This window comes from Symphalangus syndactylus, chromosome 15 (genome assembly GCF_028878055.3).
Source record: "Symphalangus syndactylus isolate Jambi chromosome 15, NHGRI_mSymSyn1-v2.1_pri, whole genome shotgun sequence".
NCBI lineage: Eukaryota > Metazoa > Chordata > Mammalia > Primates > Hylobatidae > Symphalangus > Symphalangus syndactylus.
This window is the reverse complement of record NC_072437.2, coordinates 43,993,477-44,017,406: the sequence shown is the minus strand read 5'-3', so window position 1 is coordinate 44,017,406 and position 23,930 is coordinate 43,993,477. Positions and strand designations below refer to the sequence as shown.

General features: G+C 37.5%; 1 long non-coding RNA gene across 1 annotated transcript in view; it reads left to right on the top strand.

The window, feature by feature from the left end:
• The window catches only part of LOC129463893 (uncharacterized), a 35,419-nt gene extending 13,114 nt beyond the window's left edge, over positions 1-22,305 (top strand). The window contains exons 2-4 of the long non-coding RNA XR_008651338.2: positions 8,827-8,980; positions 20,406-20,497; positions 22,070-22,305. This is a non-coding gene — a long non-coding RNA (uncharacterized lncRNA). The remainder of the gene's footprint in view (positions 1-8,826; positions 8,981-20,405; positions 20,498-22,069) is intronic.
• The last annotated feature ends 1,625 nt before the right edge of the window (positions 22,306-23,930 follow it).

Sequence of the window (23,930 nt, the reverse complement as noted above, 5' to 3'; positions counted from 1 at the left end):
TGAACTGAGGTGAAATGTGTACATTAAATTATTCCATTATTGACATTCTGACCTTGCAGACTTAGCTTAATATAATTTCTGTTCAGACTAGCTCCTAGAACAGTGAAACCTACAGTCACATTTATACTTGACATAGTCAATTTGTCTATTGTAGGATGTTGAGTCACACATCTTTTTGAAATCTCTGAAGCCTCATTCTTTAGTTTGCCCAACTTTCCTGTGAAGAGTAAAGATCCATGCTGGCTAATTTTAATAAGCTTTCATTAAAAAAAAGTATGATATAGTCTTCATGCCGTAAATAATTTTGCCTTTTTCATGATCAGATTTGTTCAATGCCATTTCCTCCTTTTCATTTCTTTCTTTTGTGGAGAAAGAACCCTTTTCAGGAGCACAAGAGTTGATGAAAGAAAACACTCTCAAAGTCAAGTTTGCTGTAGCCTGTATACCTGAAAAGGGTGGGCTTGAGAGGCCAGGAAGAGAAAGAAAGAAGAGGGACAGTAAAAACCTAAACAGCAAATACTTGGAACTTGAAATGAAAAAGATATACACCTATCTATGTATTTCTGATATGTTTGTCATAATTTCAACCAAAGCTCATGATCTATAGAATTTTGCGTAAATAAAAAATATCATTTGGTTAGTTTTGACTCTCATTAAAAGTAAATTTTGTCAACCATCCTCTTATTAAAATGTTTTAGAACTAAACACACAACACAATTATATCTCCACAAAATGCCACTAGGTTTTCTAACAGAGCATCAACCTACTTAGATTATGAGCTCATCATTTTTATGCATGTGTTTACATAGATGCTTTTTTTCTACAGGCAGCATGATATAGTGAAAAGAATATGAGGTTCTGGAATTAGAAGAACTGGGCATGACTCCCAGACTGTACTACCTGTTGTATGACCTTGGGCAAGTTTAATCTGTCTGAGGCTTGTTTTCCTTGTCTGTCAAATGAAAAATAAGTGACAGCAATATTTCAGATTTGGTGTGCAGATCATATAAATAATATATGTGAAAGTGCTTACTAAATTGTAAAGCATCATGCAAAGGATAGTTATTTTATTTTGGATTAACTAAAATTTTGTTCTAAATTGATGTTTCCTTAAATAAAACAAATGACTGCTAATGCCCATAGTAGCCCTGATTCTATCTAGAAATTTCTTTTTTAAAGTTTGAATTAGCAAACTTTCAATGGGTTTAGAATTTTTATTTAAAAAAAGGATCATAATATACTTGAAATAATTCAATTAGGAAAAAATATAAGCCTCTGTCTTCATCCATTTTGTGTTGCTTTAACAGAATACTTGAGACTGGATAATTTATAAGGGAAAGAGGTTTATTTAGCTCACAGTTCTGCAGGCTGAGAAGCTTAAGGGTATGGTCCTGGCTTCTGGTGAGGGCATTTGTGCTGTGTCATAACATGGTAGAAAAGGTCAAAGGGGAGGTGGACATGTATGAAGAAACAAAACCTGAGGGGCATCCTCGCTTTATAAAAATACACTCTCATAAGAACGAATCCATTTCCTTGAGAACTAATCCAATCTTGCCTGTGCAAGAACTCACTCACTACCTCGAAAATGACACCAAGTCATTCATGAAGGATCTCCCCTACTGACCCAGACAGCTCCCACTAGGCCCCACCACCCAATATCGCCACAATGGGGATCAAATTTCAACATGCTCTTTAGTGGGGATAAACTCAAACCTCCTTTAAGAGAATCGCCTGGAAGCTGAATCACTTGATCCTTATGCTAAGTTTGTCTCATCACGAAATGAGAACCAATTTTGTCCCCCTGCAGAGTAGCCCCTTTAAGCTGTGGACTGATAAGTGAGAAAAATGTCTAAGTCAGGGCACATGCAGGCAGGGATAACTTACCCGCTAGATGTAGCAGGCACAGGGCCAAGGGTCCACTATACCTTTAAATGTCCATAAAAATGTTTTAATTTCTTTTGAAATTGGAAGAAAAAAGTGAACTTTTAGGTAGGAGTAAATGTTTTGATACATAATATTAACATATTCATCCTTATACCAATGAGTCATAAAATGCAACTTTTAATATTTTCTGTAGCTCTGGGTAACCCAAGATGAATCCTCTGAGAAGTTCAGTTACCTGCAGTCCAAGGCACTGTTCCAACAGCAGTGGTGTTGCCAGGAATCACAGATGTGGAGTGATTAGTTCTATCTTGAGAAATAGGGAAGACTTTGCAGAGCTGATATTTAAATCAGTCTTTTAAGGATAAGTATGCTTTCTACAGGTGGAGGTATTAGAAAGGGCATTTCAGGGAGAAAAAGCAGCATGAACTAAAGGACGAGGCTGTGTGGGAGACAGAGCCTTGGAACTTAGCAGTGATCAATAACCAACAATAGCCTTTTCACTATAAATCCATGGGGGAAAAGTCCATTACTTATATTGTCAAATCTTGCTATGTTTTCTCCATTAATCTTGCATTAAATTATTTTAGAACAAGATCTCAAAATTACATGAACATCTGCAGAGGTAACTAATGAATAAGCAGTGGGTTGTTCAAAGAGCTAATGAGATTAGATTGGATTAATAGAAATGTGTCAAGAACAAGGCAAAGTATTTGATATATTAGTTATTCTCTGGTTGCAAGCAACAGAAACCGACTCTAGCTAATTCAGACAGAAAAGAAAGAAACAGAGGGAAAAAAGAAAGAGAGATGGCCCTGCTAACACATGATATTCTTTTCAAGGTCAGAAGTGGTTTTCTTGTTTTTCCACAGCCGAATCAGCTAGAACCTCCACCTAGAGGTTCTATTTTGTTCTGAAAGCCACTGGACCAATTCCATCATTTGTCAGGACCTCTAAGTCAATACTCAGATTATTCAGTGCCAAATATGCAAACTGATCCATGCTCCATATTCTTAGTAACCCTTGTGCCTTGCTAGAAGACTGATATGGATTTTGTGGTTAAATTCTAGAAACTGTACTTTATTCTGTTCCTAGAACTAAGTCCTCATATTGTAGCCTAGTTCTATGATCCTCTTTCCTTTGATCTATTTTTCTCTGCTCCACATGAACCACGTCTCTGCTCCTCATTTCCAAGGACCTGTGAGCAGGGCTGATATTTATGCCATACAGAGTGGATTGGGCTGGTTATTTCTATGGATATCTGTTCCTATGTATTGAGGCATTTTTTTGGTGAGCCATGGCATTTGTTCTGACTAGCTGATGCCTGTATATATCAGTGGTTAGATACTTCTCCAATAAATGAAGATTCTTTTTGTGGTGAAATATTAGCTCTAGCCCCCTCTTAGGATGAGGCTAGAATTATGTGTCCACTAGAAAAATATTATTTTCAGAAGTGGATTTAATTTCTATCATTTAAAGGGCCAGTCATAAATGACTCTAATCAGAACTGTTGACTGATTAGACTTTCGTTATATGCAGACAAATATGCTCAAAGGCCAGATATAAGGGACAAAAGAACAAACTGGTCACATGCTGTGTCTGCAAGGAACTCACTAAGTAGAAAGGGCTTCTACTCCTGGATTTAGAACCATTCAGTTTTATATTTTTTGTTTTTAAAATTGTGAAAGATTTCTTATTAATTTTTGAAACGCAGGTGACTAATTGATTTAAAAATATGCTTAAGAGTATCACAATACCTTTGAAAGATAATTGAATAGAACTTCAGAAAAATCCGTTCAACTATTGTCTCAAATATCCATCCATCCATTCATCTATCCATCCATTCATCCATTAGTCCGTCCGTCCATCCATGCATCCATCCTTCCATCCATCCAGCCATCCATTATCTTGTTGAATTTATCCATCTTCCGGGAGCTGTGCTTGCAAATAGAAAGAGACTGCCAAGAAGCTCACAGACGAGTACAGAAATGAACACATGAACCATTTCAACACCATTGTGGAGATAAGTTCACATGTGGATGAACTCAGGCAAGTTCCACAGGGGTCTAACAAAAACAATCTTAGACTCTGAGAACTGCAAATCTGGATTTGAATTCTCGCTCTACTCTTACTAAAGCTATGGCTTTGAGTGAGTTATTGAGCATGTCTATCTCACAGTCTCCTCTTCTATTAGGTATGTTGTAGGCGCAAAGGGAAAACTTCCCTTTTACCTTCTGGAGGTTCACTGCAAATCACTGACAAAAGACAGATTAATGGGAGAAAAAGCATACGAATTTATTTGATCAGAGTTGGGATATGATACAGGAGCCTTCAGAATGAAGACCCAGAGATACAGGGGAAACTGTCCATTTTTATGCTTAGGTTCAACATATTATGGACAGACAAATAGAAATAGGATTGGACAAAAAGGATATGTTCTCCTGCTAATGGACTGAGTGGGGAAACTCAGGAAGACCTGTCTGTTCAGATTCTTTTTGGCATCCCTGTGCAGCATTCCTTCCCTCTGGATATGAGGCAGGGCACTCTCTGGAGTGGAAGTTTTATGACCTACAATCAAACCAGGTAGGGCAGATAATTCTTTTATAACCAATTTTTACACAGAAAGGTAGAGGGAAACGTAGAGTAAGATTTTTAGGTTTCATGACGGTTTGGGGGAAACAGGTTCTGATTTCTGTGATCTGCCTTGGGGAAGAGGGATTCTAGCTTCTATGGCTTGCCTCAGGGAAGAATGAGGGGCCAGAAACAGGACGGCAGGAGAAAATCAGAGTGAGCTGCTTCTGAGGCCTTCACTTTGGGATATCATTTTCTGAGCCTCAACAGTGTAAGATGTCTCTTGCCTGACCATAATAGATGCCCGTTATGTTAGCTATCGTCTCTCTATCTCCCCCCTTCCCTTTCATTCACTTCTGGGCTTTGGTTTCCTTATCTCAAAAAAGAAAGGGTTTAAATTGATTTCTGAGTTATTTAAGAATCTACAGCCCTGTGTTTTAGGAAAATTCCTGTAAGCTTGAAATATTTTTATTCATTACTTATGGTCAAATATGCAATATTCTGTAAATATGGCAAATCATAATTTAATCGCACCGACTGGTCTCTCTAACACACCAAGCTCTTTCTCAATTTGAGGACTTGGTGCATCTTGTTCTCTTGCTTGTAGATTTCCTTCCTCTTTGCTTACCTGGCTAGCTCCTGCATATCCTCCAGGTTTCAGTCTAGAGTCACTTCTTGCTAGAATTTGGATGTTTGTACCACCAAACCTCAGGTTGAAGTTTGATCCCTGATGTTGGAGGTGGGGCCTAATGTGTTTTGGTCATGAGGATGAATTACTTTTGACTTGGTGACATTCTCGTGATAATGAATGAGTTCTTGTTCTGTTAGTTCCAGTGGGAGCTGATTGTTGAGAAGAGCCTGGCCCCTCCCCACTCGCCCTCTTGCTTCCTCTTTCACCATGTGATCTCTGCACACACCAGCTCCCCTTCACCTCCTGTCACGAGAGGACACAGCCTGAGGCTTTCACCAGATGCCCACTCTTCTAGCCTGCAGAATGGGGAGCCAACTAAACCTATTTTCTTTACAAATTACCCAGCCTTCTGTATTCCTTTATAGCAACACAAATAGACTAAGAGACTTCCCCAAGGATGCTTTCACAGATAATTTCCAGAGGGCTAATCTGTGAATTTTCTTTGGTCTCTACACTCAGCCTGTCAAAATAGCCACCATACTATAGCCATCCCCCACTTATATATCAATACCCAACATTTAAGATCTGCAATATTCTAACGCATTTCCCTTTAAAAAGAGTAGTGATAATGACTCCTCCTACCAGAGACCCTTATGGGGGCCAGTTTATGGTTTATTGTAGAGAAAGGGGATCTAGCTGTATTTCAACATCTAAATGCAGAATGCAGATACAAATTATTAATGGCTAACATGTATAAATCATTTACTACACGCCTGGTACTATGCCAAGCATTGTATATGCGTTATTTCACTTATTCTTTATATCAACTTTAAGAAATAAGTTTATGTGTAACATAGGTTTGTAAATGAAGAAACAGTGACTTACGGAGTTTAAATAAATTGTTTATTTAAACAGAAATAATTTATTTCCTAGATATGAAGATCATGAAAATAAAACAAAACAAGACAAAAACCTACCAAAAATTCAAAATGACGACCAAAATGTTATAGGTTTAACAGTAGCTTTACAGGGAGAGAAGGAAACATGACTTTATATATGCACATTGTAAGACTGACTCTGACGTCAGAGGCATTAGAATTGAGGAGCAGCAGAGGCAAGTTTAAACTCAGGACTGTCTGACTTCAGAACCAATGTTTGTAAAATATTATTCTGTACTTTTCAGATTCAGAAAATCAGCCCTCAACTTAAGGATACCTGAGAGGCTGTGAGAGACTCAGGAGACAAAGACAAATTTTTTGAGAACTTTGACAATGTGAAAATAAACCGAGGGAGAGTCTAAGTGCAAAAATAAAACAGTGACAAACCCCAGACGACCCAAAGCCATTACATTCAAACTTACCAGCAACATGAGATTTGCAACTTAAAAAAAAATGCAGAAAATAGAGAATATGTATTCATGTATGTCACTTTTTGTGATTTATTTCATTTAATCATGAGAATTTCATATGGTAAATGCATTACATTATTATAATCCATATCTAACAGATGAGAAACTGAGGCACAGAACCTGCCCTAGGTCATATATTAATAAAAGGTAGAGTTTGTATTAGACTTAGGGAAACTAATTCTAGAGTCCACAAATTGTGGAACTGGTAGCAAATTCTATAATTTCCCAGATCCCCGGGATGCAACAATGTTTTCTAAATAATTAAATAAAATTCATCAAGAGAAATGTTCACTGTTGGAGCAGGTTTTTAACATGGGAGAATCTACTCTGTTGTGGAAACGGTATCTCTCCAAACCCCTTATTTTCTACCAGATCTTAATTTTGCCAGCTTTAGTTTTGATAGTCCCAGTAATTTTGATAGTCCCAATAATTTTAGGAACAGAGCCCCATGAAGAGTGAAAGATAATTGCATCTGGTGACAGGCTCCCTGGTCCTTAGACTAAAATCTCTTTGTGGTCAGGCACTATGTTTTGTTTCTGATTGCATCAGTGTTTGGCATAGCCAAAGGACTCAATAAATAATTGCTGAATGAATGAAGCATGTAAGAAATTCAGCCTAAGACTGGGAGGCCGAGGTGGGCGGATCACGAGGTCAGCAGATCAAGACCATCCTGGCTAACCCGGTGAAACCCCCGTCTTTACTAAAAATACAAAAAAAATTAGCCAGGCGTGGTGGCAGGCGCCTATAGTCCCAGCTACTCGGGAGGCTGAGGCAGGAGAATGGTGTGAACCTGGGATGGGGAGCTTGCAGTGAGCAGAGATCGCGCCACTGCACTCCAGCCTGGGCGACAGAGCGAGACTCCATCTCAAAAAAAAAAAAAAAAAAAAAAGGAAATTAAGCCTGAGGAATTTTACATTTAAACAAAGAAAATGCATGTCATGAAGAATGTGATCTTTTCATCAGGCCACAGCCAGCCTCTACAGGGCCTTAGAAAAAGTGCTCTCCCTATGTAGATAAATTAGGAGAAGACACACACTGGTCAGGTATACTCTCTCTGATTTGGCTTATCCACACTAGAGACCCATAGAGTCCAGGTAGGCAACTAGAACTTACATTTCCAACCATTTGGCCTTTTGGTCAGGCAAGTTTAAGCAGTGCACAAATATACAACTGTATATGGTAATCTGGTTTACCTCATCTTCTCTTTGATTTTTTTTTTTTGTAGGGTGACGGCAAATGTCCTCTTGTCTTTCTTAATCAAGACAGTACCAGTTCTGCCCAGCTTAAAAAGATATAAAATGTTTGCATTCTATTGATTTATACCGTATTCAACATCCATGTCAGTCTTTATTTTTCAAGGAGAGTATGTTAGATAGATTAGTTCCTTTCTTCTTTATATGGTAAGCTGTAAATAAATTTTATAGCATCTTTTTAAATTTTGGAAACCAAAAAAAAAAATTGAGCCCTGAACCTGTACATTTTAGTTTTTGGAACATTCTATAAATTTGTCTACTGGCTTTCTTGTGTCATACTTCTCAGTTTGTGTAAGGTGTGTCACTAGAAAAACCAGGAGGCGGAGGTTGCAGTGAGCCGAAATCGCACCGTTGCACTCCATCCTGGGTGACAAGAGCAAGATTCCTTCTTAAAAAAAAAAAGAAAAAAAATTAGCTAAACTCAAAGTCTAAAAAATGTGAATTGCCTTTCTCTTTCAGATACTTGCAGGAATGTATACATGTGAACGCACACAAGCACACACACACACACAAACACAAACATACACACATACACATACAAACACACACATACAAACACACACATATGCATACATACATAGGTTGCTCTTCTGTGCAAAGTGGGAATTTAGGGGCAACCTGATTCATATCAAGAGATGAAGGAATTCTGTTGAACTTAGTGACTCTCTGAATAGCTTTGACTAATTGCAAATGATTATCATCATAATAATTTCCCAGGAAGAGTTTATTAAACTTAAATCTTAAATCTCCATTGTATGTCACTTAGACACACACACACTCCAAAAATTTAGGAATTAAATCAGCGTACCTTTCTTAAAACAAAAGCTCAATTAGAAACCTTTTTGCCTAGATCAGAGCTCTGCTACAGCATGCCTTTTAGGAGTGATAGAGTGATATTTTCATTTATTTTTAATAAGGACCACAAAACCGTTTTCAAAAAAATTTTAGTCATTTTTAGTGAAAGAGAATGTTTCAATTCAGTTCACAAATCCTCAGATTAGAACATTGACTTCTTGTCCTCAAATGCATTTAAAAATACGATCTCTGCAATGAATCTCAATATCTGTTGTTGTTCCCTCTAGGCCTGAAGTTTCTCACTCATTAACCTGGAGCAACAAAATGGAAAGAATTCTGATGACAAAGCAGAGAACCTGTCCCTTTGCTGGCTCTGAGGATGACTGACTCTGTTGTGTGGGCGAGGTCTGCAGATAGAAGCCAGCTCTGCTCTCTCCACTGGTAAACACGGGTGGGAGCAGGGGAAACGCCAACAGGCCAACCCTTGTGAGTGTTAGTGAAAAAACAGCAAAGTGTTAGGAAGAAAAGTGAGTCCTATTCAGAACTGCAAATGCCCACCAATATTGGTTGCTCCCTGTCTTATTAGACATTTTCATTTGTAGCACCTTTAAAAGACATGATTTCCTAATGTCATGGCACTTTATTTTCTGGTTCATGTTGGCTTCGTGGTTAAGCAGGTGCAAATATTGAATTGGCCAGGTGAGCTGCCAGGATGACTGAAACACAGGGGGTTTGGATCATCTGGACAACAGGACTGAGTGGAAATTAGTGGGTGAGGGTTTCAGAGATGAGACTTTGAATCCAAGCTTTGCATTTTACTGTATGAGCGTGGGCAAGTTGTTTAACCTCTGAAAGCCTTTGTTTTCTTCATTTGCAATAGTCGCTATCTTAAAGCTTATAAAGTTATAAAGATTAAGTTAGATAATGCATAAAAAACAATTAGCAGCAGTGCCCAGCAAAATTTCTTTTGTTAAGATGTGGTCCTACAGAATTTTTTTTTTTTTTGGTCTGAAATTCCCTTCTCACAGGTTTATTTATTCCCCAGGAATAGCTGTAATGAATAAAACTTTGGAGACTTGAATTTGGGCAAAATGGAATATATTGCCAGGGACATCTCCAAAATCAGCCTTAACATACCCTAACTAGTTTCCAAGGAACTTATCACTTAGCTAGATGTGTACTATAAATAATAATGATGATGATTACAGAAATAAAAATATTCATTGTTTCTATTCATTCAATGCAGACAACTTGCTGGGTGCTTTAAATATACACTTTAAAATACTTATAACAATGGCACATATTAAGTATCATTATTCACATTTTATAGAGAAAGCAGAGACGAGAGAGTGAGGAACATCTTGGAGGTCGCACCACTAGGAATCAGACCTGGGATTCAAAACCAGATTTGCTTTACTCTGGAGCCTTTGTTTTTCCTTCTACACCCTGCTATACCCAGATGGGCCAGGAAATTTGTCCTAGGAATAAGTATAGTAAACATCAACAGGTTCTTTTGTCTTTCTAGTGAATACCAAATATTTTGCTGCCTATTTCACAACTTCTGAGGGAATTCTACAAACTCTTCTTTGCTGGAATTCAGGATCCCTTTTGTTGATTAAATTATTTCCATTGATGTGGTTTTGAATTCAATCTAATAGCAACAAGGCACTGTCTTAACAAAGGATGTGCTGTTGCTGGGGTTTTTTCTGAGAGGGGCTACTTTCATAACTTTTCAGTTAGGTGAATTTGGAGAATAGAATTATTAACATCAGTCCAGTCCATGCAGGGAAAAAGTTCTATTCTAGGAAATGGTCTTCTTCTAGTGGATCTAATGAGATTTAAAAAAAAGATTCTAAGAAAAGAAATCAATCATAATATTAGAAGAATTGATCACAGCCTTAGGAGGACAGATCAAAGACGAACATGACATAAACAATTAGGAGGAAGACCCCTAACAATAAAGTTAGAGGTACCAGGAAAAATCACTGTAGAGGATCTAGTAGGGAAGCAAAGAAGGAACTGGTCAGATCCATTTATGGGAATTCAGGAAGTTCTTTGAAGAGCAAAAATCACTAAACTGAGTACTGAACAGTGAGTAATATGACTCCAAATAATGGAGTAGAGAAATGGAGTATACAGTGGAGTTAGAGCTTATATAAAAAGAAAGTGTCAGACAACCTGGAGATAGATACTAGCAATTATTCAAGAGGGACACACAACAGAAAATAATCAAAATAGTAGACCTATTGTATGATCTTTTCCTACACCAACCAATTCTCTAAGTCTCCCATGCCAATCAGACATAATTCAATTCCGACACTATCAGGAATTAACATCAGATCCCATAAGTTAAAGGGCTTGGTCCCACAAGACTGCCCTCATTTCAGTTACCAGCTGTAAATGGGGTCCCTAGGCTACCCACACTTCTTCTTGGCCATCTACAAATTTAAGCATTTCCACAACCTCTTCTTCAGGTTTGATAGTTTGCTAGAATGACTCACAGAACTCAGGAAACAGAACTCCCGATGATTACTGGTTTATTATAAAGGATACAGCTCAGGACTATCCAAATGGAAAAGGTGCCTAGGACAAGGTATGGCAGGTGCGTGGTGATGGTGACACAAAACTTCTCTCCCAGAACACTGATGTCTTCACCAACTGGAAGCTCTGTGAACTATGTTGTTTAGGGATTTTTATCAGTTTCATCATGCAGGCACGATTGATTATATCATTGGTATTGGTGGTCAAACTCCCTCTCCAGCCCCTCTCCACTCCCTCGAGGTTGAAATTTTTGGCCTTCTAACCAAGTAGGTTTTTTTTTTCTTTTTTTTTTTTAAGCGACCAGCCCCCTTTCTCCTTCAGTCATCTCATTAGCATACAAAAAACACTGTCACTCAGAAAATTCCAAGAGTTTTAGGACCTTTATGCCAGGAACCAGAGCAAAAGACCATATATATATATATATATATATTTTTTTTTTATTATACCACACCTATATCCAACCATATCAACAATTACGTTAAATGTTAAAAAATGTAGTCTGCCACTGTCACATGTGGCGATTTGAATTTAAATTAATTAAATATAAATATAGTAACTAAAAAAGCATTTTTAAAGTTACACTAAACACATTTTAAGTACTCAACAGCCACATGTGGATAGTGGTATAGCATTGGGTATTGCAGATATAGAACATTTTATCACAGAAAGTTGTACTAGACAATGTTAGAAACAAAATGTCAAAACAGATTTTAAAAAGCAAGACCCAATTATGTATTGTCTACAAGAGATACGCTTTAACTATAAAGACCTAGAAAGATGTACCATACAAACAGCATAAGAATGCTGGAATGACTATATTAATGTCAGATAAAACAGACTTCAAGACAAAGAGTATAATTGGAGATAAATAGGAATATTTCATAATGATAAAAGAATCAATTCTGTAGGAAATCACAATAATTATAAACATTCATACATCTAATATCAGAGCTTCCAAGTACATGAAGCAAAAATGAGAGAATTAAAGGGAAACACAAACAATTCCACAATCATCTTTGGAGATTCTGATGCCACTGTCTCACTAATCCATAGAACAACTAGATAAAGAAATCAGTAAGGACTTACATCATGTGAGCAACACTATCAACCGTCATGGCATAACTGGTACTTATAGAACCCTGTACCCAAAAACTGCAAAATATATATGCTTTAAAAATGTACGCAGTAGTTTTATTATGCTAGGCTATAATATGAGCTTCAGTAGATTTGAAATAATTAAGATCATACAGAGTGTCTTTTCCAACCATAACAGAATTAAATTAGGAATCAGTAACAATGACATATCTAGGGAGACTTCTAATTTTAGAAATTAAACAACAGAATTCTAAATCATCCGTGGATCAAAAGAGTAACAGGCAAATTAGAAAATATTTCAAATTGAATGATAATAGAATAATAACATATCAAAATTTGTGGGATGCAGTAAAGGGCAGTACTTAACAGGGAAACTGAAATCTTTAAATGCTTATATGAGGCAAAAAGTAAGGTCTACAGTCAATGATTTAAGATTCCATTTTCAAAAGATAGAAAATGAAAAGTGAAGTGAAAATACAAGGACAGAAGGAAATAAAGCCAAGAGCAGAAATCAACAAAATTAAAGAAAAACAATAGGGAAATTTAATAAAGCCAAAGATCGGGAAAGAAGCTGAGTGGATTGGGGTTGTGAACTGTGAGGGCCACTGGTCCGAGGGAAAAGAACACTGGACAATGTCATCATGTCTTTGTAGAAAACGCTGGGGCATGTGAGGGACCTTGTTCACACTGGCTTTCTGTCTATGTACAAATGGTGTTGCAAAATTGAAAATATTTGCATAATCTTATTTGTTCAAAATAGGGAAGTTCTATCCTTCCTTCCTTCCTTCCTTCCTTCCTTCCTTCCTTCCTTCCTTCCTTCCTTCTTTGCTTCCTTCCTTGCTTCCTTCCCTCCTTCCTCTTTGTATTTTTTTTAGACAGGGTCTTGCTCTATTGCCCAGGGAGTGGCACAATCATAGCTCACTGCAGCCTCAAACTCTCAGGCTCAAGCAATCCTCCTGTCTCAGCCTCCCAAGTAGCTGGGACTATAGATGTATGCCCCCTTGCCTGGCTGATTTAAAAATTCTTTTTTGTAGAGATGGGTCTTGTTATGTTGCTCAGGCTGTTCTCAAACTCCCGGCCTCAAGCGATTCTCCCACCTCAGCCTCCCAAAGTGTTGGGATTACAGCTGTGAGCCACCATGTGTGTCCTCTCGCCACCTTTCTATGCTTCCAGTCTCTCTTTGCCATTCATTGTTGACAAGAACCTCTACTTGATTTCTCACTGCCATTGCCTTCTTTGGATCCCAGCAATATACTAATCCATGTAGACTCTGTTCAAGATGCATTGGTTTTAGGTCTGCATTTGCTCTTAATACAGGGTCTCAGGGTGAATACTGTCTAGATGAGAGGTTTACTTGTTTTTGTGTCAGTTTAACATAATTTTGAAATTTGCAAATGCCATGAATTTGTTGAATGAAAGAGATGTTGGTCAAAGGGTAAAAAGTTTCAGTTATGCACAATGAAAAAATTGTGGATATCTAACAAATATCATGGTGACTAGTAATACTGTATTATATACTTAAAATTTGCTAAGAGAGTAAATCTTAAATGTTCTCATCACACACACACAAAGGTAACTATGTGAGGTGAGGGATATGTTAGTTAGCTTAATTGTGGCCATCATTTCACAATTATATATATATATATACACATCAAAACTTCACATTGTTTACCTTAAATAGTTACAATTTTTATTTGTAAATTATACCTTAATAAAGCTAGAAAGAAAGTTACAATTTGGTCTACAGAAAATGGCAATTTGATCAATGAATTGTTTGGTGTCAGTTTCCATTTAAATTTGAATTTTTAGTTTAGTTTTTTCCTCTTAAGTGACATTCAAAGAGACTCAGTAAAAGTTTAGATAGGGTACAAATGAACAATAGCATTTTATTCTTAAGCCATTTGACCATAGTATTCTTTTGGTCCATTATGTTTTATCTTTTTTAAAAAAAATGCCAAATACAATTTTAAAAAATTAATGGAGATTTGTGGTCCCCAATAAAAACTAGAAGAGATAGGAGAACTTTGTTATACAGTAATTTGTGATGTATGGGGATTTACCTCTGCCATAGGTCAAATATTATCCTCTGAAACCTAGCCACATTCAACAAAAAAGCCTTATCTAAGACAATCTTTGTTCAATCCACCAATATCAGCATTATCTGAAGGCTCTACTTTGTGCGAGATGGGATAAGAGAGCAGAAAGGACATGTGTTTGAGTCAGACAGATCTGGTTTCAAATGCCAACTCTGCCACCTCGTATTTCTATAATCTTCGTAAAGTCCCTTAATGGGTTTGGATGTTAATATTCTAAATACCTCCTTTAAAATTCACAGTATGCTTTTGAGGAGATAATATATGTAAAGTGCCTAGAAAATAGGAGGCCCTCCTTGACCCTATCATACAAGATACTGTGAATGATTGATAGCTTTCTGTGTTTTCAGGGAATCAGTGTGGCAGAGTGAAAAATAATAGGTTGGCGCAAAAGTAATTGCTGGTTTTGCCATTAAAATTAATAGCAAGGTCTTTGAAGTTGTGTAAAATCACGTCTCACTCTCCTTTGCCATTTTTTGGTGGTCTGACTTTAGGCATGTCACTTAACCTCTTCGAGTTTCTGTTTCCTCATGAAGACATAAAGAAAAGCTCTTCTATCTGCAGACACATGAGGATTTAGTGAGTTAAGATACATAAACATCTAGCACAATGCCTGGCATAGTAAATGCTCAGTTAAGAGCAGCCTCAGTTACAGTATTTTATTATTGTGGGATTAAGATTTATTTATTAAGATTTTTTTCAAAGTTCTTTTTATTTCCCTTATGTTCAAATGATCAAAGCCTCCCGGATTACAATTAGCAATGCAAAGGCTCAGATTAATTTCTGAGATGAGTACTGGGTATTTCATTTCATTCCTGCCCCTGTTTATGAAGGAGCAGAAAAGCAAATCTCACAGTTCCACATGCTGCAGAGCAGAAAGATGGTCATCAGCTCCATGGAGGTGATTTTTCATGGCTCCAGCAACCTAATCTTCATGATTGATGATTGCTGCTTTAAGATGTTTAATAGCTCCTTCCAAAAGAATTTGTGTTTCAGATTATTGATTTCAAGTGAATTCCTCTGCTTTTCAATGCAACAGAATATATGATTGGTGAGGTACAGAGCAGAATCTATTTGATTAAAATTTCTTTAGCTGAATTTTCTTGTTGCTAGTAGCAACCAACAAAAGAATAGACCTAAAAGGACAGGCAAGAGCTACAATGATTGCAGTCCATGTTTTTATTTTTCCCTAGTTGTGATTTTAAAATAGCCTCTCTAGTGTTTGTAGTCATAAAAATGATTGCCGTATATGACACTTTAGACATATTGACAAACCATCCACCTAAATAACCCTATCCCATTAATGAACTTCTTCACAGGGCTTGGACAGTCAACCTCAGGTCACATAAGCCATTGCTACACTAAAGACTATAAGGAAGATGATACTGTTTATATCATAGCAATTATTTCCCAAATTAAATTTACTATTAACTGGTATGTCTTGGATCAGCATAATAGTATGTGTAGCAACAGCATTTACAGTTTGCATTAAAAAAAACTAGTTAGCATCACTTGTTTAAAAAAACTGCATGTTATCTGTTAAATAATTTGGTGGTTATTTAACAGATTACATGCAGTTTAGAGATATACTGGTATAGAGATATACGGAAATCACTAAAGGAGACTAAAAATATACTCTTGGCAGAGCTGTTCATAATACAGTGAAACTCTACTAGAGTGCTTTCCAAGGGCAAAAGAAGAACATCTCTGCAAGCAGGGAAATATTAACTGTACAGGAGCATAAAACACCTTTCGGATGTTTGTTGGGTCTTCCAAAATTGAGCCGGATTTGCAGAAAAAAAAACCCTCCAGATCAGCACATTGCATGATATAGTTTCATCCTTCCTCTGACACCTTGCTCATTTGCAAGTCAATAGAGAGAACCTCCTAGTACATGATTGATCTCTACATGCTATGATGCTGTTTGTCTGACTCCTGGGAATATTATGTTGGCATGGACAGGATTTCCAGAGGGGTGGCCATTACCAAACTTACAATAAGACTCCTGCTGGTTGAGAAGCCTTTTTGGTGAGAATCATAGGTGCTCAATTGTATTTCTTGAGGCTAAGGAAAGGTCTCCATTCACTCAATGTTAAAAGACAGGATTCCTTAGGAGGAACACTTCAGGCTGCTAACAATTATGGCACAATTGCTGATCAGAATGTTTTCTAGTCAGCTGGGGATTAATGGAGCCTGTACTTCCAATGAGAGGAGGCCCTTAGCAGCAAGATTTGACACAGGAAGCGTGATGCAGGGACAGCCTCTGAGCTGGGAAAGGGACCAGGGCAAGGGAGGAAGCAAAGAAGAGATCCTGGGAGGATCAAAAATATTTTGTCCACTTCATACATTTTCCTGAGGTTGACACTCAAGAATTTTTCTAATTAAAAAAAAGGGGGATCTTAAATTTGGTCTAGCCAAAGCCACTAGGCACTGAAAGGAACAATTCCCCTTTTGCCTCCCTTCTAAATCAGTACAGGGTTGCAACACTCTGCCTGGCTCCTTGCTTACATTTGCCACAGGCAGGGAAGATCAGAACTCCCCAGTGATGTGTACTGGCCCGTGAGTGCTGCCAGGGCAAAGTTGATAAACTAAAGAAATGATGACTAAACAAACTATTAACAAAGTCCTAATCTCTGCTTGCCTCCTCCATCATTAGAACCAGAAGAAAATGAGAGCCCTGTGTGTCTCTAGGGCTCACACTGGGTATGCTATTTATTAAATCAGGAAACAGTTTGTTTCTGGGAAGAAAAATTTGGCTCAGGCTCTGATCATCAGACATTCATTCATTTATTGAGCGTGTACTTTATTCAGCACTGCTCACTGTACCCTGTGAATGTCACAAGATCCCTGGCCTACTGGGGGGCCTAAGAGGATATGTCCTCTAGCTCAGTTATTCCCACCCATGATGTTTAATAAAATTCAATCCCACTTCTTTCTTGAAATTGAAGTCCTTCCCATTTTCTCTTTGCACTTGGGACACCCACTCTCACTGTATTACTTGGATTTTCTCAAATTGTCTCAGCTAATTGGGAGTGATGGAAGCTCTGGATCTAGAGGCAGGGGATTCCCTTAGAAGATAAACTGCTTTTGGACTAGAGCTTTTATTTATTTATTTATTTATATTTTTTTCAGAGTCTCACAATTGTCACCCAGGCTGCAGTATAATGGCGCAATCTCGGCTCACTGCAACCTCCACCTCCTGGGTTCAAGCAATTCTACTGCCTCAGCCTCCTGAGTAGCTGGGATTACAGGTGCCCACCACCACGCCCAGCTAATTTTTGTACTTTTAGTAGAGACGGGGTTTTGCCATATTGGCCAGGCTGGTCTCGAACTCCTGACCTCAGGTAATCCGCATGCCTTGGCCTCCCAAAGTGCTGGGATTACAGGCATGAGCCACCGTGCCCGACCTATTTATTTATTTTTAATTGAGTCTGAAAAATGTCATTGAAAATAGTTTCATTGGCATGGGTGAGAAATAAGAAAATCCTGGCTTCAAATAATTCAGTTTCGAGAATGTACAAACTTGACACAATGAAATGGTAATTTATGAAATTAAAGCTGTACCTCTCTGGAATAGTGATGTTCAAAGATGCTTAATGATTGGAGGGTACTTGAGAGCTGAGGAATTTTTGATGCTTCGTTACTGCAGGAACAATATTTTTCTTATTACTCCATCACCTGGCACAAAATCAGCACTCAATATGTATTTGCTGAAAGAATGAATGAATCATCTTTTATTTTGTAGTACTTTAGAGCCTACTTCTCTGGAGCCTATATTTATTTATGCATTGAATACTTATTAAATGCCTACTTTATGCTAGGTATTCTCCTGGGTCATGAGTATAGAAAAAAATGAATAAAATTTGATACATGCCCCCAAAGAAATTTCAGTCTGCTATTTGCAATGCTTTGATCTATAGATTGAGGCTATTTTTCTGTAGACTTTTTTCAGCTCATTCCTGGTAGAATTGAAAACAATTTTTTTCTTTATTTTTAAAAATTTGAATAGTCTTCATAGCATTTCTCCTCACAATAGTCTATTTCTACAAAATCTTTACAAACCTTGAATTTTGAGAAACACCAATATTTGTGTGAACTTGCTGAATTAGATTCACCCACAGCTGCCTTCCTTCCCTCCCCCGCTTCTTCTTTCCTTTTACATTGACTATCCTCTAAATATGAATTGTGTGGCAATTCTTCCAGTGTGATTATCATGATGTTATTATCGAGTATTGGGCGAGGGGCGGGGGCTATTATTCTGTTTATCATAGACCTACCTGGGCTCTTAAAAAATAAGTTCTTTATTTCTTTCCAGTTGAAATGGATTCTGACTCTCCAAATCTTGGCCCGAATACTGAGCTGATCTTTCCTGCCCTAATTCCAGTAGAATGGTACCTGACACAATACTTTTGGGGAAGAGTACATCACATGGTATATCAGAATGAATTCTTTATGTGTGTATTTGGGCAGGTCATATACATTTTAGTGAACTAAACATGAACTTGGTTTTGCAAAATGTCACCTTATATTTTGGCACTTTTACTAGTAGTGTCATACTGGGTGATTTTAGTAATGGTGTATGAATGTTATATAGTACACTAATATTTTCTAACTTTTTTCCTTATCTTTTTGTACTTTTAACTTTTTCCAGAGAAACTAGAGGAAAGCTTTACAACATTCTATCTGGGATAGAAGGTGTGGGTTGCAATCACTGAGCTGATGTAATTACCACTATTCTTTTGAAGTGAATTTTAGACCAGGATAGTTTATAAGATATAGCAAATCATCAATAAACATTTAGTATGCCAGTCACTGTGAGTCTATAGGAATAAAATGTGCTCCTGCCCTTGAGGAATCCACAGTTTACTTAGAGAAAAAGGCATACACAGAAGAGATAATTAGCAGCTGGTGAGAGCAAGAATCATGCGAGAAAATTAAATAATGGGGATTCAAATCTTATTGGTAGATGACATTCAGACTTTAAACATTCAAGCAAAGATATTTCTTTGAAAACTGGAGGTGAACGTCACTTGCTTAAGTTCATATTTGGAACAAAGGAAGTTCACAATTATAATACATGTTGAAATGAAATTTATAATGTGGAAAATCTTTAAATTTACTTACATATTTCTTCATGAGGTCATATTTAGAGATGTAGTGGCATTAGTGAATAGGAAATAATGTACAGAACATTTAAATGGCTACTTCAGAGATTAGAAAAGAAGTAAAAGCAATTAAAATGTGTTTTCAGTGTTGGGACTTTTGTTCATATAAGACCATTGAGTGAACATGCCCAGTGAGTGTGAGGACATAGGTCTGTGAGGAAAGAAAGAACAGGATAGTTCTTGCTCTTTTGTTTTGTTTTTAGAGATAGGGTCTTGCTCTGTCGCCCAGGCTGCAGTGCAGTGGTGCAGCCACAGCTCACTGCCAGCCTTGACCTCCTGGGCTCAAGTGATCCTCTTGTCTCAGGCTCCTGAGTAGCCAGGACTACAGGTGTGCACCACCATGCTTGGTTAATTAATTTTTTTTTTTTTTTTGTAGAAACAGAATCTCACTATGCTGTGGTGAATGATAATTGCACTATTGCACTCCAGCCTGAGTGACAAAGCAAGACTTTGTCTCAAAAGAAAAAAAAGCTCTCCATGTGGATGTGGCCAAAGTTAAGTTGGGGCCATATTCAATGTGGTTACAATTACTGGATCCAAAGCAGGAATGGAGATATTTAAGAACTATTACCTTGGGTCATGAGATTTGCATTCATTACCACCTTCACCTAAACCACATTTTATTCCACTTGGAAGCAAGGTTGGTGGTTTCCGGTGGGCAATAAAATTCAATGACAGAAATTCCAGTCTAATAAGTGACAGCTACCCAGCCTTTAAAATCATACAAAGTCTTGCTTTGTCACTCAGGCTGGAGTGCAGTAGTGCAATTATCACTCACCACAGCATAGTGAGACCCTGTTTCTACAAAAATCGTACCTATATAACACCAAAATAACTTGCTTAGATCTGTTTTGCTTAGGATTTATTATTCTGGCTTTAAAGTCTTTGTAGTCAAACTCATGCTGCAAATTAGCCAACAGTAAGTGCTGAAAAGAATCTAAAACAAAACTTAGATCAACCTTTTTATTTTAGAAATGAAAACTATAGAGATGAACTAGAGAGACAATGGAATACTGTCCTGTGGCTGAGTCCTGCTGAAACCTGGTGATGACACACAGAAGCAGGTAATGATGAATCTGCATAACTAGGTCTTTGATTTGCTTAGGACATAAATGTCTGAATGACATGAACCCAGTAATATCAAATACTATTCCCTATGAAGAAAGATTAACTAAGTCTTTTGAAATTTGGGTAATAGACTAGCGCTTGGACAAGCTGAGTCAAAGATTCCAAAAGTTTTACCCTTAAACACATTTTGGGGGGTTGCTGTCCTTTCAAGCAAGAAACAATTTTTACCTTTTAAAATAGCTTCAATTGTTTATTAAGCTGATTTTTTTCATATCAGAAACTTATTTTCAAGGCAAGGACCTGCATTTAACATTGAACATGCCTTCAAAAAATTGAACGCATCGAAAGACACTAAAGCTGGGTGCATATAATTGACATGAAGAAAGCAATTGAGGCCTCACAAAATTCCTGCTTGTGAACAAGTAGTTTTGGCTTAAATTTTCCAAATTAGTTGTCCCATTTACCAGGTTATTGTTCAATTTCCTACTTGCATTGCCTGGATCCACTCTCAGTATGGCAGAACTATAGTGACTGAAAATTTGGTCAGTGATTTGTTGTGGCCAGTCTATAAATTTGGTGAATGGCAAGAACCTGGGATTGTTAGTACCTATACTATGCAAAGTGAGCTTCATGTTTTGCAGTGGCTGAGCCCTATAAACTCTAGTCATAACACATTAATTCCTTGTTAACATAGAGCCACTTTTTGACATCAAAATTTCCTTAAAAGTGATTATATAGTCATAGGTTCTTAATTCACTTGGAGCTTTGATGCGTATGGTATCAAAAACTTAGTGTATAATATGGTCTATCATTAAAGAAAAATTGGCATGTTAGAAAGCACAAATGGATGATAATTTAGACCTATGTTTGAAGTGTAACAAAGCATTAGTGTCAGAATTTTATAGAAATGTTATGCTTTTGCTTTTTAAAAAGAACCTAGGCAACTTATCTGCTTCAGCAACTTTTGGTTTTATGAATACCTTCCTTTACCCAACTCTCCCTTTCCATCCTTTCAGCACTCACGTACTCAAGTGAACTTGTGGATCTGTTTGTCATTTTTTTTTTTTTCTGAGACAGAGTTTCACTCTTGTTGCCCAGGCTGGGGTGCAGTTGTGCGATCTTGGCTCATTGCAACTTCTGCCTCCCAGGTTCAAGTGATTCTCCTGTTTCAGCCTCGAAAGTGGCTGGGATTACAGGCATTTGCCACCACGCTCAGCTAATTTTTGTATTTTTAATAGAGATGGGGTCTCAAACTCTTGACCTCAGGTGATCTGCCCACCTTGGCCTCCCAAAGTGCAGGGATTACAGGTGTGAGCCACCACGCCTGGCCCTTGTAATGTGTTTCTACATCAATAGTTGTTATATTGGAGCTTGAGTTTTGCAAGATATTTAATTTTTCCTTAAATTCTTTTGGTAAAACAAGGATAATAATTTCACCGTGTATATTTATTTTACTGATGTACATAAATGTATGTAAAGTTTCTGCTGCTTAATAAGTGCTCAGGAAACTAATTAGGATGTGTGTTCATCCAGAGACATAATGGTGGTTTCTCTTTTTTTCTCTTTAGGGTGAATATTCAAGAAATACTGTTAAATCACAAACTACTCAGATGCAAACACAAGAGTGCATGCTGGAACTGGCTTATGAAACACAAGCCAGCTGGCTGCCCTAGAAAAAGTCTGAGGAAAAAGCCTTCTTCATCTAATTCATAAATGGGAAATTGAATTTCCAGGCTTAGCTGGCTTATTTTTATCTTCTTTTGTTTGTTTGAACTATGTATTGCTGAATAACTGTGACAACATTAAAAAGAGGGTTCATGAGTAAAGCCAGAGTTGATCTTTCACAAAGCAGTGCTGTAATCATTTCTATGGGAGAGGCTACAGATGATTCCATGCAAGGGGCACTCTGTATGAATGATGTGGCCTCAGGCTAGAACACTTGAAAAGCAGCAAAGGAAAACTTTCTGCCCAACTTATTAGAGGTGTGTGTGTGTGTGTGTGTGTGTATTTCACATGAATATATTAAACATATGTATATATAACTTACATATATACACACACACACCGCTGGTATTTATTTTCACATGCTTTTTTATTTTTATTTTATTTTATTTTTAAAATAGAGACAGTGTCTTTCTCCGTCACCCAGGCTGGAATGCAGTGATGTAATCATGGCTCACTGAAGCCTCGAACTTGAACTCCTGGGCTCAAACGATCCTCCTGCCTTAGCCTCTTGAGTAGCTAGGACTATAGGCACATGATACTAGGTCCAACTAATTTTAATTTTTTTTGAGTGTGGAGATGGTGGGGGGTCTCTCTATGTTTCCCAGGCTGGTCTGGAACTCCTGGCCTCCAGCAATCCTTCTGCCTTGACCTCCCAAAGTGCTGGGATCATAGGCATGAGCCACCATACCCAGCCTAGTTTCACACTTTTATATACTCTCCCAAGTATCACAGGGCTGGAAGCACTTTGATTTTGGTGTATTGGGTATAATTTATGTTCTGTCAATGAAATGCAATCATGCAATATTCCAAAGGCAGAATAAAGGCTCAGAGAACCCATATGTTAAAAAAATTATTCCTTTGACAGATAAATAACACTTTTTCTAATTTATTGATTTTGTAAATTTGGAATTGTGAAGAATCCTCCCTCCCCCAAGAAAAACCTGTTTGTTCAGCATTCCTTGCAATGATTGAATCCTTTACCAGACAAACAAGATGAATGAATTATCTTTTCTTCTTTTCCTTTGGCTTACTTTTTATGTGACATTGTTTGAGAGACTGAGCACAGTATTTTGAAACAGATGACAGGGTTGTCACCTTTGAGTGGCACAAATTTAGTAGCAGCAGTAGGGTGTTTTATGACAATTTCTTTACAGTATGAAATCCAAAAGTTATTCTCCGTGCCTTCATGAGGAAATGACATTGAGTGGCAATATTTAAGATGGTGATTGGGAGGAAAGGGGAGTGTGAGAAGGGCAGCCTAATTTTCATGAAATGAAACAGCCCTAGACTTGCAAAATGGTAATCGTATTACTGAACAATGTGATGACTCTCTCACATTTATTGTTCACTTCCAGGAGGTATTCAATCAGGCAAGCTATCAAGAAGATCTGGCCTCTGATAAACACATCCACTTTAATAGCAGTTCCCGAGATGAAATGTTTGGATTTATGGCACCCAATCACTGCAGCTTGAAAATATGAAATAACTTGCTAGTGAACTGCCATGAAAACCATTACATTATGCTAGAATCTTCCTTTTAGTAAGAGATGGGATGTTATTAATTGATTAATCTCCCTCGCTATTCTTAAAAATGATTTAAAGAGGGTGGCCGTTTGCTACGATGGAAAAGTACCGCTTCCTGGTCTGATATAAAATGAGAAATTGCCCAAGATGAGCTCTAAGATGTCTTCTATATAACATCTT